Raw genomic sequence first — 13,656 nt, 5'->3', positions numbered from 1 at the left:
AAACATCGGCACTGACCTTCATCTGCTAATCATGGTCAAATCTAGCCTGTTCGGGTTGAATGGGGAAGTTTGAGTCATCGACAAGTGTGATTTTTGTTTCATTAACTATTAGCCGTTTGATTGGACTATTATCTCAAATTTTCATAGCTAAAACTTCCACATAGGACAAAAAGGTAGGGCGACAGTGGGCACCTATGATGTGTTTGCTGGTGTGGAAGTATTTTTCTAAGCTTTGGTATAACTATATTTTCCACACCTATCGTCAGTGTATTCTCTCCATATTTAGATTTCAGTGTGTGACATTTTTTGACTCAGTTTAACGTTCAATCTATACCTGCTCTAATCTGCTAATGCTCAGTTCACGGTTAAGTAAAACAATATTCTTTTATGATCAACGATACGAAGAAAGTCGGGAATAAAGAGATTTGTGTCTTCCTCAGTATTTAGAGACTAAGATGTTCACACACAAGAACGAGCTTTTGATTTTTTAAATATCAATTTAATTACATCACATTGAATATTCCTAAATACCGTCCTGTCCGAGCTAGTATGCGATAATCCGTCTGCTGTATTCTAATAGCGGGAAATGAACTGCCAATCACCCCCATAGCACGTGCTGATTGGTTCTTTTGAATCGCAACATTTCACTCTCACCAGTGCGGATTCGGAATTGAAGTCTTGTACCATCACCTCTTTTCTCAGCAAATATTTCACGTTAGGCCATGTTGATTTGATTATATGGATGACATCCTCCGGGAACTCCAAAACTGATGCGAGCGAGCGAATAAAAAAAAAGTTTGGCAAAAAAAAAAAGTTGCCTTCAGTATGAAATCAAAGTGGCCAGGAAGGTTGAACATAGGACTAAACACACATAGTATGGTATACCAACAGTTAGGTGTAGGGACCAGTACATCATACGGGTGCAAAACATTTTTTTCTTCTTGGACCAATCCGAAAAAAAAACAGACCTGAAAAAAACAACAGAGGAACAGGTTTCGCCAATTACAAAATGGACACACTATGTCGGCAGCCATTTGGGGTCTAACCGGGGGGCCAAGAAGACAACAAGAGCGAAGTCAAGTAGAGTTTATAGTCAATTGCACCAAGTTTCTACAGTCAAAGGTACAGAGACAGTTAGCCTTTATTACATGGAGATGGGATTTTAAAATGCAGTGGGAGTCCAATAATCCACCAAACAGATTCCTTTGTAGCAAAATTGACCAATTACCATTGTTTTGAGTATTGCCAGTTCTCAAGTTTCCACAGACAATCAGGTCCAGGTTCATGTCCGGACCTGGAAATGATCCTCTGGACCTGAATTTTCTGGACTGGTATCTCCCCCAACCAACAATATATTTTTTTTTTCTTTCTGTCCTTTCACATCTTATTCTTTGACTTAAGATGCATTTTGGCATTCTATGGCATTAGTTATCTGTTTTCTGATACTTTTTTTTCAATCTACGGGATATTTGTGCTCATTTTACAGCTGCTTTGCATAATTTATTGTGTGGTTGAAAACTTTTTTTTTTTTGAAATGGCCGAAAATTGGTGCGAGCGCGGATGTCATCCATATAATCAAATCAACGTGGCCTTACCTAGTTTCCGTACTGATCTCGGGTCGTAAATATGATAATGATTCATCATAAAATATTTCGTGCTATCTTGGTATTTATAATTGCTTGAACTTAGAGGCTTACAAATTAATATCCCAGATTCCCACGCGCGGGTACGATTGAAACCCAATATCATCTGTTCCGAGCTAAACCTGAAAAACAACAGCGCACAAGCATGACTCGAAGCCACCAGAGATTAGGGGCTCAACTTGTATTGTATTCACTCCATGACTTCAGGTTATCAGCTCTTCCAAATGGGGAGTTATATTCATATCAGAGCTCAGTTTCTCTTCCTCCTTGTACTCACTGGGCAAAACAGAGTGTACTAGGAAGGTCTCAGGCAGCAAAAACGTAAAACAGAGTGTTGTTTCGTGGACATGTTTCCATATCTTGTGTTTCGGACGTTGCCAGCTGGTTGTAGCCTGTCCTTGGTCCTCGATGCTGCCTTCTTCACCTTAAGAAGATTTAAAAAAAAAATACGCGTCAATAACCGTGGATCTGGAAACAGTTTACTACACTTTATAGCGTTACTACACGCTGTCAGAATACTGCACGACAAGCTAGGGAACCACTTAGAAAAGATGATCGATAAATGTTGTACGATTGAGCAATCTTCGGCTTCACATTCCATGCACATAATCGGCGCTGAGGCATTAATCTCACAAACGTTGTCACTTTCTTTCGGTACGGATTTATCTCCAAGCCAGCTTCATCTGTATTGTAGATGCGGTGTGGCTGATCTTGATCACGGTGTCAGTAAGTCAAAAAATTACTTTCAAAATTCTTGTCAACTGCGTCTCTTTTGCCTTTGTCCAGATCGTCTGGCTTACGGATTGGCACCGGATTTGCGAGAGTTTATTCTGTAGTTTGACTTTCGAGGCATGTCCGTTTTATTTGACTCGCAGCATCTTACGTGTATAAAAGGCTTGTGCAAGGTCCGAAATGGTTTCTTAGTTTGTAAGTCCACGTTCCGTCTGGTACCCAATGAAGAAGCGACACTGTCTTTCCCCTTATATGTTTGTGAAGATTAGTCATCCAGGATACATTGAAATTGAAGAAGATTCACTCATTACTTCTGGATACTTTAAAAATTGTAGTAGACGTTTCGAAAGATGTCCACATTTCTTCATCAGTGAAAAGAAAATGAAGCTGTACAATTTCTTTGAACAAGGAATAATTCTTAAGTTCTAAATAAACAACACAGGTAACTATTGAGGTGTTCTAAATAATGTTCTAAATAAACAAAAAGGTAACTGACAAGGTTCAATAATACATTCCTGCAAAGTAAAAATAAAGTGAAAAGGAATAAAATATCAAAAATAATTTTGCGTATATATAAAACCATCAATTATTTTAATACATTATTTCAAGCACAAGAAAGCTCAGTTCTTAACCCACCCTTGCGGTTTAGCGAAGCGTCTTTCCCCTTCGAAAGATTTACAGGTCTTCCAGCCCTGGCATTCTTGGAGCCTGATATTGTACGCGTATTGTAGAAATAGGTTTCTCCATACTTTCTTTCATCACTTCTAGGCAAAAGTATTTGTTTTTAAGTACTAATCACAGTGTGTGTGTGTACGTGAACATTCTCTAAACCTAAAAAAAGGTGTCATCTTCAACATCCCTTTCACTCGGTCAACAAGTCTCTCTGCAGCCCGAGTGAAATCAGAACCGTCCAGGCATCTTATCCTTTCCAAGACACGACGGCGAGCACTTTCAAGCATCCTTCTCTTGTGCTTAAAGACCATGATGATGAAAAAAAAAGGAGGAATGTGATTAAAGCTTGTACTACTTAAAAGCCAGCCTAGTGTTTACCATTACTACAGAACAAAAATGTAACTAAAGCAAAGCAGCAATAAGTTTTGACTATAAGCATCTCTATAAGCAAATCTCTTGGAGTGTCCTTCAGCTCCGTGCACTTCTTTCTCATGACATCTTGCTTTCGATGCTGACACTTCATTCAGCTTCAACCACCTCTCCGCAATCTGGCTCTGATCCACGGGGTAAACGCCGGTCTTTCTGAAGGTTGTTTTTATGGTTGACATTGTCGAGCCACCTTGTAGATTTGGGAAGATGTAGACTTTGTCACGAGGAAGTTTGGTTTTTCCAGGCTTATGTTATTGACAACATTTGTAATTTTTGCCTTTATTCTGCTAAACGGGCTCCTGACGCATCGGGGGGTTGCAAGAAATGCGTGCAGTGAGCAGCACCAATAAGATAACGTCGTGTTTCACCGCAAAGTCAATGGCTTTGTGATTTACATGCGTATTACCTTGGTCCAGAAGGAGGATTACAAGTCTCTCTGTCGAGCACAGTCTTACGAAGCACTTCTCCAGCCACTGTACGCCAGTATCGATGAACCCCGATGGCGTTGTGGCGTAAAGTGCGTTGTCGGGGTCCTCTAACTTGTACGCCGTGCTAGGAAATGATTTCCAAGATGATCACGGGTGGTATTGGGGAACCGTTGGCAGCTACGCACTCTAGTGCCGAGATATGATCTCTAGTGGATTGCCGTACAGATATATCATCTTTCCGAACGTAACCACTTCTTCCGTTGGGAATTTTCAATGTGCTCCCCAGACTGACATACATATATATGTACATACATATCAAATAAAATAAAAAGTAACACAGAGGTATGTATAGCAATTCGACTTAATGTCTTAGTCTTTTTACGAATTTCTAAAGTTTTTGCTATATTCATAGGCAAGCTAAGCAAGCTGACAACAGTGGGAGGAGTGAGCTACTCAGAGGCGCAATTCATGTACATTGTACATCGTATGTGCAAATCAAACACAGGGATGGACAACGTCACAATGTATAGTTCGCCAGTCAGAAAAACCGGTAACTACGGTAACCCCTTATTCAGCAGTATGTCTTGTATTTTGAACCCTCTGTCATCAAAGAGGGTATCACCATAATCAAAGTACTCAACTAAATTTGACCTAGAAACAATTTCCTTGACCTTGTCACTCATCTTTCCATCAGCACTTTTGGAGACAAATGACACTGTACCTGCGGGGGTACAGTCAATCAAAAATTTTAAGGTTTGCCTATTTTTGTAGTCTGGCAATTTGCTTTGACTAGTGATGGATTTTTTTTGTACCTTATAAAGCAATTGGGATAGTAAAGCTTGATTTCATGCTGTGTAGGCCAGTAGATTAAAAGAGAAGATCTGAGAGCAAGCGGGGTTAACCAAGTCGACAAAATTTGTGATACTAAAGTGGTATTACAACAAAAGAGATAAACAAGGACGTCCTCTACAAAAGTTTTGTCTTCATGAGCACCATTAACAACTCATTTTGAAGCAACAGGAAACGCTTTAAGACTGGAAACAATATTTGGCAGTAGGTCTGTTATAGCACAGACTTTGATAACTACATTTATCAATACACCTCCCATATTGAGAGAATTTGACCATTCATTATCTTGAAATGCTTGATTCTAACATTAACTTCTCTGTTTATTCTAGCATCAGCTACACGCTTTGTTCTTGTATTCTGAGAGTCTGCAGATTGCTTCTTCTTTAGAAAGGGGGACGTAGCTAGGTAACCCCCTTATGTAGCAGTAGGTCTTGTATACAGTCAAACCTGTCTATAGCGGCCACTCAAGGGACTGGTCAAAATTGGCCACTATAGAGAGGTGGCCACTATAGAGAATATGCTAATTAATTGACCACAAGCAATAAGTTACACATGGTTTTAGTACCCACTGATCTTTATTCACATAATACAGTACTGTACATGTACTGCAATGATTTTACACTATATGTATTAAGAAAACAAAAGCTATAAAAAGTTTTAAATGTTCTACAGTTGATATTGTCTGAAGAGACCGGTATCGTCATATTTCTTTGATCTTTCGTCTTGTATCCTTTGATACTTCGCCGTCCGTGTGTTCCCTCCCGCGTTCACACGTCAGGTTCGCCCATTATGCTAATGTGGTACTCACAAGAAAAGTCTCGTCATTTTAGACTTATCTCTTGATAAATGTAAGAATAAAATCCACCATAGTCTGAAGTTCATATCATTTTGTCTTTGTAACAATTCATTTAGAAAGTTTTTGTGATAAAAATTAACCTAAGCGATAGTGTATTAGAACGTAACTTTAACGCAATTTACCTCTGTAATATTGGTGTCGTCTATTACTATATGACCTCGCTTGTCGGCGGGTATGGGTAGCGCCAGTTTACGAAGTTTTGTTTTGAAAATAAATCAAAGAGGTTTTAAATCCGGCGTAGGGTGATGATACGGCAGCTGTATATGGCCGAACGCGTGCCGAAACATAGATCAGCGGTCCGCGTGGCCGTAATCGGCAGTGTTTTTGTACCTGCGGGACCGGAAATCGTGTGGCCGTGGCCGCGTTGGACAGGTGGCCGCTAAGCCTATTTCTTAATCATTACGAATCCAAGGGACCGACAAAAAGTGGCCACTATGGGCAGGTGGCCGTTATGCAAAGGTGGCCGCTAATACAGGTTTGACTGTATTGAACCCCCTGTCATCAAAGAGGGTATCACCATAATCACAACACCCAACTACATTAGACCTGGAAACAATTTTTCTTAATCACTCATCTTTCCAACAGCACTTTTACAGGCAAAAGTGCTATCTGTACCTGCGAGGGTGCAGGCAATCAGAACCTTTCAGGTTGGCCTATTTTTGTGTCTGGCCATCTGCTTTGGCTAGTGATTGAATCTGAACTTCAATTTCTGTGCAGTCTATGATTGCTCTGACATTTTTGTACACTTGAAGCAATAGGGATATTAAAGCTTAATGGAGACAGTTTGAGAGCAAGCAGGGGTAACCAAGTCGACAACAAAAGAGATGAACAAGGACGTCCTCTACAAAAGTTTTGTCTTCATAAGCACCGTTAACAAATCATTTTTAGGCAACAAGAAACGCTTTAGGACTGGTTTTTGTTTTTTGCCCTATGGTAATTCTCAATGGTTGCAGATGATGATCCCTTGTAATATTGAAGGTTGAGTAACTTTAATACTACTGTGTTGAAGACCAACATGAAAAGTGCATAAGTCAGACCTGTGTGCAGCGACATCTTGGCGTCTGAGTCCTTCATTTGTTCTATGTGACATCTGACTGGCTTGGTGTTTTTTGTACTTTCATTGACAGTTTTTAGTTCCTGCACTTCAATCTCGAGTTTATGACTCCTGTGTTGCAGGTCTTGATATGCTTTATTGCATTATTTGCATATCGTGAGGCAGGAATCAGGAACAGCATGGGCCTCTTGCTGACAGGCAGCATAGTAATGATCGCAGATTTCATTACAACTAGTACTACTCTGTTCAGCTTCAGCAAGTTCTTTAATATATTCAATGTTGTCTGCTGAGATTATGATTGCCTTCTTATCAGAACACTTGATGCGCTTCACTTTTGCCAGAACGGAAAACGTCTTCACATTGACCTAAGTGAGCTTATTCCATAAGGCGTTCCTTAGTCTTCATCCTTTCATCGACAAACTTGTCCCCCTTTTCAGCACCTCAATACAGTTTAACAGACGGACTGCTTGGTCATCAGCCATAGCTACCCCCGTGGCATTGTTGCATATAGGGAAAGGACCATGTAAGTCTGCAACGATGTAGAATGGTTTATTCTTCTAGATTCTCAGTGGTAATTGTAGTCAATATCTTTCATCCCTCTGGATTCTTCTTGATCCTGTATCCTTATGACTCCCGACCTTTTCAGCATGATACATGCCACAGAGCTGTTTTGTAGCTGAAGTTATTGACGTTCCCTCATGGCTAGTTAGGAACCATCGGCTAATTGCAGATTCTCTCTATGCCGATGATTCCTCCCTTTGCTTTGCTGTCCAAATTGATAGTCTGTTCAAACACCATGTCAGTCCACACCTGTAAATACAATAGTGTGACACAAAATGACTTGAAATATCTAAACTTCCACGTTTCATAAAAATACAGCAAAGGTATTTTTCAAATACATAATGTGTTGTATGCTAGTTAATGTACAATTGCAAACTTTGAAATGACAGTAAATGAAGGCTAAACGTGTCCACCTTTCCGGTACTTTTCTTTAAACAACAGTAGCTAATTGTTCTGCATCTACATTATGTTGACTTTGTCTTACTTTCGTTTCCTATTGGTATTGGACAATCTAAAATTTTAGTTCATCGTCTTTCTACATATATGGATATAAAACAAACTATTCAACAAGACCTCCTCAGTGTTACTGATAGATAGTGAAGGCTATTTGAAATGTCTAACCATTTCCAAAATCATATCCAGTCACCATACAATACAACAAAGGTTACATAATTTTTTCTAACTCAGAATTTCTCACAAGTAATACAACATAGGTTTGACACTTTTTATGTCAAAAATTTGCTGTTTATTACATTTGTGTACAACATTATCTTATTCTATATTCTATATAGTCCATTCTAAGGGGGAGTATCGGGTTACCGTGGCTCCCGCGCGGCCCCCGCGGAGGGCTGATGGTAAATAAAACATCTTCTAAAATATCGGGATAGTTAGAAAAACAACTTCTTGTCCATGTCTCGCTAGAGTTAAATGGAAATTATCAGTGTGTATACCTTAAATCTACCGTGTGAGTGTGCTGCAAAATCTTCCTTGGAGATTTCTGATTTGAATATCGGAGCTGTCTGCAGATCTCCACAGCCTTTAACCCCAATTGCAGCGTTTCCAGTGAAGCTTTAGAGCACCATCAGAGGGTACAAGCTGATGCTCATAGCATGCTGTTTCAAACATGGCCTTTCTAATCCCTTGCAGAAACAATCTGTGTAAATTTTCATATGTAGCTGAACTTTCCAAGGAGTGAATGAACAAATGCACAACATTTGTATATGGTACAACTGTAAGGCAACAGTAACAAGTCAATTAATACAATGATACTCGTCTTAGTTCTATAGCTACATACATATATAGTGTAAAATTGTGAACATGAATGGCATATTGACATAGTGCAATATGCAAGTTTAACAAGTTGGTCTGTTACTGTAGAATAGATTCTCTCTTTTTAGAGCATTACAAATGTATTGGCCTAAATACGAAGATATGTAGTCTGGACATGACATATTTAGTATATTAAAAGTATATGTTTTTGTCTCTGGTAAAGCTGTGCTAAATTTACATGTGGTCATATCCATTAATTTTTGTCTATCTACTTTATATGTAGGGCATGTCATTAGAAAATGATACTCATCTTCAACACCATCCTTACATGGAGGGCATTGCTTCTGGTTGGCTGGTATATTACGGTACCTACCTTTTTCTATTTCCAAGCAGTGTGAACTGGTCCTTGATTTGGTTATGTTAACAGCAAAAGCTTTATTACTAACTGACGAAAGGTAATTTTCAAGGATATAGTGACTTTTGATTTGGGAATAGGTTTTAAGTTTATTACAACTGTTTATTTCTTGACGCCATCCAGAGAGAAATGTGTCTTTGAATATGTTACCAAAGTGTTTGGCATCAACCGCAGGGCTAAGCCAAACACTTTGGAAACCATGCCTGCACAAAATATCTTGAACATGGACAGTCCAGTCTAGTTCTTGTTCAACTGCTGTGTCATATGCCTTCTTTACTATTCTATCATTGGGTAGGGTACGTAGTCTAAGACAGTATTTAAAAAGTTGTGTTTGCATGTCAATATGTAACTTTATTGCACAACAATTGTACGAGGTACAAAGTATGGCATCTACATAACTACAGTGCTATAACTTAACTTAAGGCTTATCTAACTAATGCAGGAGTTGTAGTATGGGATAAGTTTCTTACATTCATTGGAGGCTTTTACAATCATTTGGGGAATTTCTAATGTCTAAACCTTCTTTGATATATTTTCCTATATCTGCCATGCAGGGATTGTCACACGTCATTATGTATTTGAATTTGCACTTCAGGTCCATTTGGATAAATCCTTGTGTACAAAATGACAGCCTTCTGTATAGAGAATTGCGTATATCGGAATATTTGGGACATACAACCATAAAGTGATATTCGTCTTCTATTAGCTCTGGACAGAATGGACAAACCCTCTGGTCGATAGGGATTTTTTTGAATCTTTCGGTTTCTATATTTGATTTATGACAGCCAATTCTGAGTTGTGTGATTGCCTTACGAACGCCAAGGCTCTTTATGGTTGAAATGTAATGTGGTATTTAGTATTTGATGCAGATTTTGAATACAATAGAAGGTTGTGAAATAATACCAAACATCGTTGTTACTTTTATTCTTTCTCGTGAGAAGGTTATATCTGCAACATTAAAAGGGCAACCACAATATTTGCATCCATACAAAACTCACCTGCTTTACTTTTCTAAGGAAATCGTCGTTGGACTGGACCTAACAAAAGAATTATTTTCCTTTATTCCTTTATTCCGATACCCTTTAGCCCTATTTAGGGCTAGTCTACCAGGGTTCATATGGAACAATGAAACATACATAAACAAACGCAAATATATACACAAACATACATGTATATATACAAACAGATATTAATAGATACACAAACATTAAAAAAAAACTATTGGCTTGAGAAGACTTGATACATTGCCTTTTTAAAGCGTGAGATGTTGGGCAGAGATTTGATGTATGGTGGTAGGTCATTCCAAAGACTGATGGTACGGTAGAGAAAAGTTCGCTTTTTACCTGCATGTATGCAGGTATGGTTTTGATGCTGGTGGGAACTTTTCGGTAGCCGGGGATGTAGGGCGCTGTATCTCGTGAACGGATGGTGCGAGCACGACGATTTTTGGTACGTGGGTTGGGGGTGGTAGCCTAACACTCAGGTTTGATTTTGGGCCTCCTGGCGTTTGAACTTGACATTGCAGGTGGCATTTTTGGTGTTTTGGGGGCACTTTTGGCGCTGTGTGTCCGGAACGATACGCGCGATTGCGACGATTTTTGGTGCATGGGTGGGGGGTTGTTGCCTGTTGCCTAGGATTGACTTTGGGCCTTGTCGCGTTTGAACTTGACCCGGCAGGTCGAATTTTGTGTCCGAGAGGGGTGTTTCCGGAGTTATATCTTCTGAACGGCTGGTGCTGGCGCGATGATATTTGGCACATGTGTCGGCGGTGGCTGAATAATGCTCAATTTTGATTTTGGCGCCCTTGGTGCTTGAACTTGACATTTTAGGTTACCTTTCGTGCGGGCACGGGGCGTGCGCTGTATCTCCGGAACGCAAGGCACCATTGTGTTGCTATTTGGTACGTGAGTTGTTTGTGGTGTCCTGGTGGTCAGGTTTGATTTTGGGCCTCCTAGTGCTTGAACTTGATACTGTATAGGTTGATCCTGTTTTTGTGTGGTTGGGGCATCCTCCCAATATCTGCTTGGTTTTAAAAACAGATTATGGTTGGGTGTAGAACCATCATCTGGCCTGGGCCACCTTCAATGTATCAGGTTACTTAGTGGCACTGACAGTTTGCCAGATGACGGGAGTGTACAAGATTATATATCTGTTGGTCAGGTATAATTGGAGTTTGCTTATTACTCTTTGTGGTGTTTCTAGAGCTGTATAGTACTGAGTTTTAAGTTTCGGTACAAGTTCCTTTACCCTGTTGGCAATCATGGTTGAACTTGAACTTAAACAGAAGAAGATGCAATTTTCTAATGTGGAGGAGAACTGTATAGAGTGTGGGCATAAGAGAAAGGTATGTGTATGATTTGTCCTGTGTTTCTTTTTGTTTCTTTGGTAATGCCATTTCCATACTGTATACAGGTAATTTGTTGTTTTGGGCTAGTCATATTCGCTTGGTTTTTGGGCCTGCTTAATCTATGGTACAGGCAGGGTTAAGTGGTGGAGGCTTAGCTTTGTTCTGTTTTAAATTCAGTATCGTTGGTTGCATTTTGTCGCGGCAAATATATGATGAAATTCCCCTTCTAAGCAACTGCTCATTGGTTTGCGGGGATGTTTGCTGGGTGTTTGCTCTGACTACAACAGCTTCTGAACTTTTCAAAGCTTCCATTGCCAGTAGTCTGTGTAACACAAACTCCGCTGTCCAGGGCTGTAACTGGCCCCTCCCCGCGGGCCGGCGGATGTTTGGCGGGCTGCTATAAGCGAGATTTAATCAGGCTACATTGCCAGCAGCTTGCCATCTATAAATGGGATTGACAAGGACATTTTTCATAGTAAATTATGCTGTTAAATTTGGCTTAGATACTACAGGAGATTTAGGTTTGGGTTGGATGGATTGAATGAAAATATCATACCACCCTGGGGACTAACTGTTGCTGCTGCATGGGGGCTACCACTATTCATATTGTCTAATGTCTATGGAACTACAGATAAAAGTATCATTGGTCAAATTATGCAAGTAACATTCCGATGTCAAGTGAATAACACCCCAGAAATAAATCTTTAATGAATATCATTGGAAGAACACAAACCAAGGAGACTTAGCAGCTGCATTAGGTCAGTACATTGAAATAGGAAGATATTAGTATATCATGTGACAGAGTAACTACATGTGCATGGGCCATCTGAGACAAAAAAAGGTAGCGTCTCAACAACTTCAAAGTACTGTGGTTGGTTACATACTTAAGAAATCCAAAATAAGTAATGTTCATCCATGTCCAAACTTACAAATTCAGAAAATGGAATTTCAGAGTCAGACTTTTGCATGGTGCACAACCAACACGGTAAAAAGCTCATTTTTCCAACCACGTACCACAGACAAAAAGGCAAAAATACCCAATAGGTCTACAGAAACCCAATACATTTCATGCAGGCCTGAGGTCTACGAACTCTTGTTTGAGTTTGTTTTTGGCTTAGGGAGTTTAAAACTGAAGGAGTTGGATAATCTAGTTGAATATGTGTGGGTAGAATGGACAGGGACGATGGAGCTGTAAATATTATGGGGCTCCTTACTGACAAGTATTCTGAAAAACATAGTCAATGTGCTGATGGCGAATCTTTCTCGTACCATGGGACAACCCAAGTCTAAATGCATTTGCTTAACATGTGTTTCTAGTGGACATTTAAGCACCAATCTACAGGCTCTGTTTTGTACAACCTGGAGCTTTCGAGCATATGATTCAGACATGTTTGCTAGAACTGGGAGACAGTACTGTGCTACTGATAATACAAGTGCGCATAAAACAACCTTGCAGACTTCATAAGACATGGCCCATGCGTGCCAAAATTTTAATGTTCAATTAATAAGTTTGTATAAAAATAGTATCTAATATTGTTCATGCAACTTATATTTCACTACTAGATATGAAATCAAACGACTGATCATATGTAGCATTATATGATTGAAAGAAATTAAAAGAAACAGACGAAACGAAAAAAAATACGGATCTCGGATACTTACCTGTTTTAACATCTTTTGTACACGTTCTTGTCCACGTTCTTTGTGAAGCAGTGTGGGAACTTAATTTTTCTTCTTGACTTCTTCCTGCTGTTTAGTATGTTTCACAGGGCAATCATTTATCAGGAGCAGCATGGGTCAACTAACTTTGTTATTTCATAAGTTCGCATTAGGTTTGGGGTTCCCAGAGGATGTCATCAATATAGTCAATTCAATATACGGCCTGATTCAATGCTATAGATTTTTTTGGTACATTATGTCGATATGTTGTCTCTTAATTTATTAGAATTTTTTATCACTTAAGTAGCCTAAAATCAATTGCAAGGCAATAAATGTTTACAGTACAGAATATATAAACTTGGGACTTAACGCATCCAAGTGGTCCCCTCAGCTCTGGAAGCAGCTGTAATGGCCAGATATGTAATGTAAAAAAGGGATATTCACAGTGCATGTCATCTTGGCAAGGATATAATGTTTAGTATTTAGTAAATTATGTACAGTTTTGTAATGTTAACTGAAATACAATTTCAACATTCAATTTACTCATGATTAGCATTATGCAGCACATTTAGCTCTCCGTGTTTGGGCGACGTTACCAGCTTTGAACTAATCACGTATTTTCCCGATAACATGCTTCTCGCTCTCTATTTTGGTACGTTGCATAATCCAACTTCCTGTCAGCCCTTCTTCTTACCGGAAGAAATAAAGTAAACAAATAAATCATTTTACATATAAGACTAAA

Source organism: Branchiostoma floridae, chromosome 16, assembly GCF_000003815.2.
Source record: "Branchiostoma floridae strain S238N-H82 chromosome 16, Bfl_VNyyK, whole genome shotgun sequence".
In the NCBI taxonomy this organism is placed as follows: Eukaryota; Metazoa; Chordata; class Leptocardii; order Amphioxiformes; family Branchiostomatidae; genus Branchiostoma; species Branchiostoma floridae.
The sequence above is the reverse complement of the archived record's forward strand: the minus strand, read 5'-3'. Positions refer to the sequence as shown.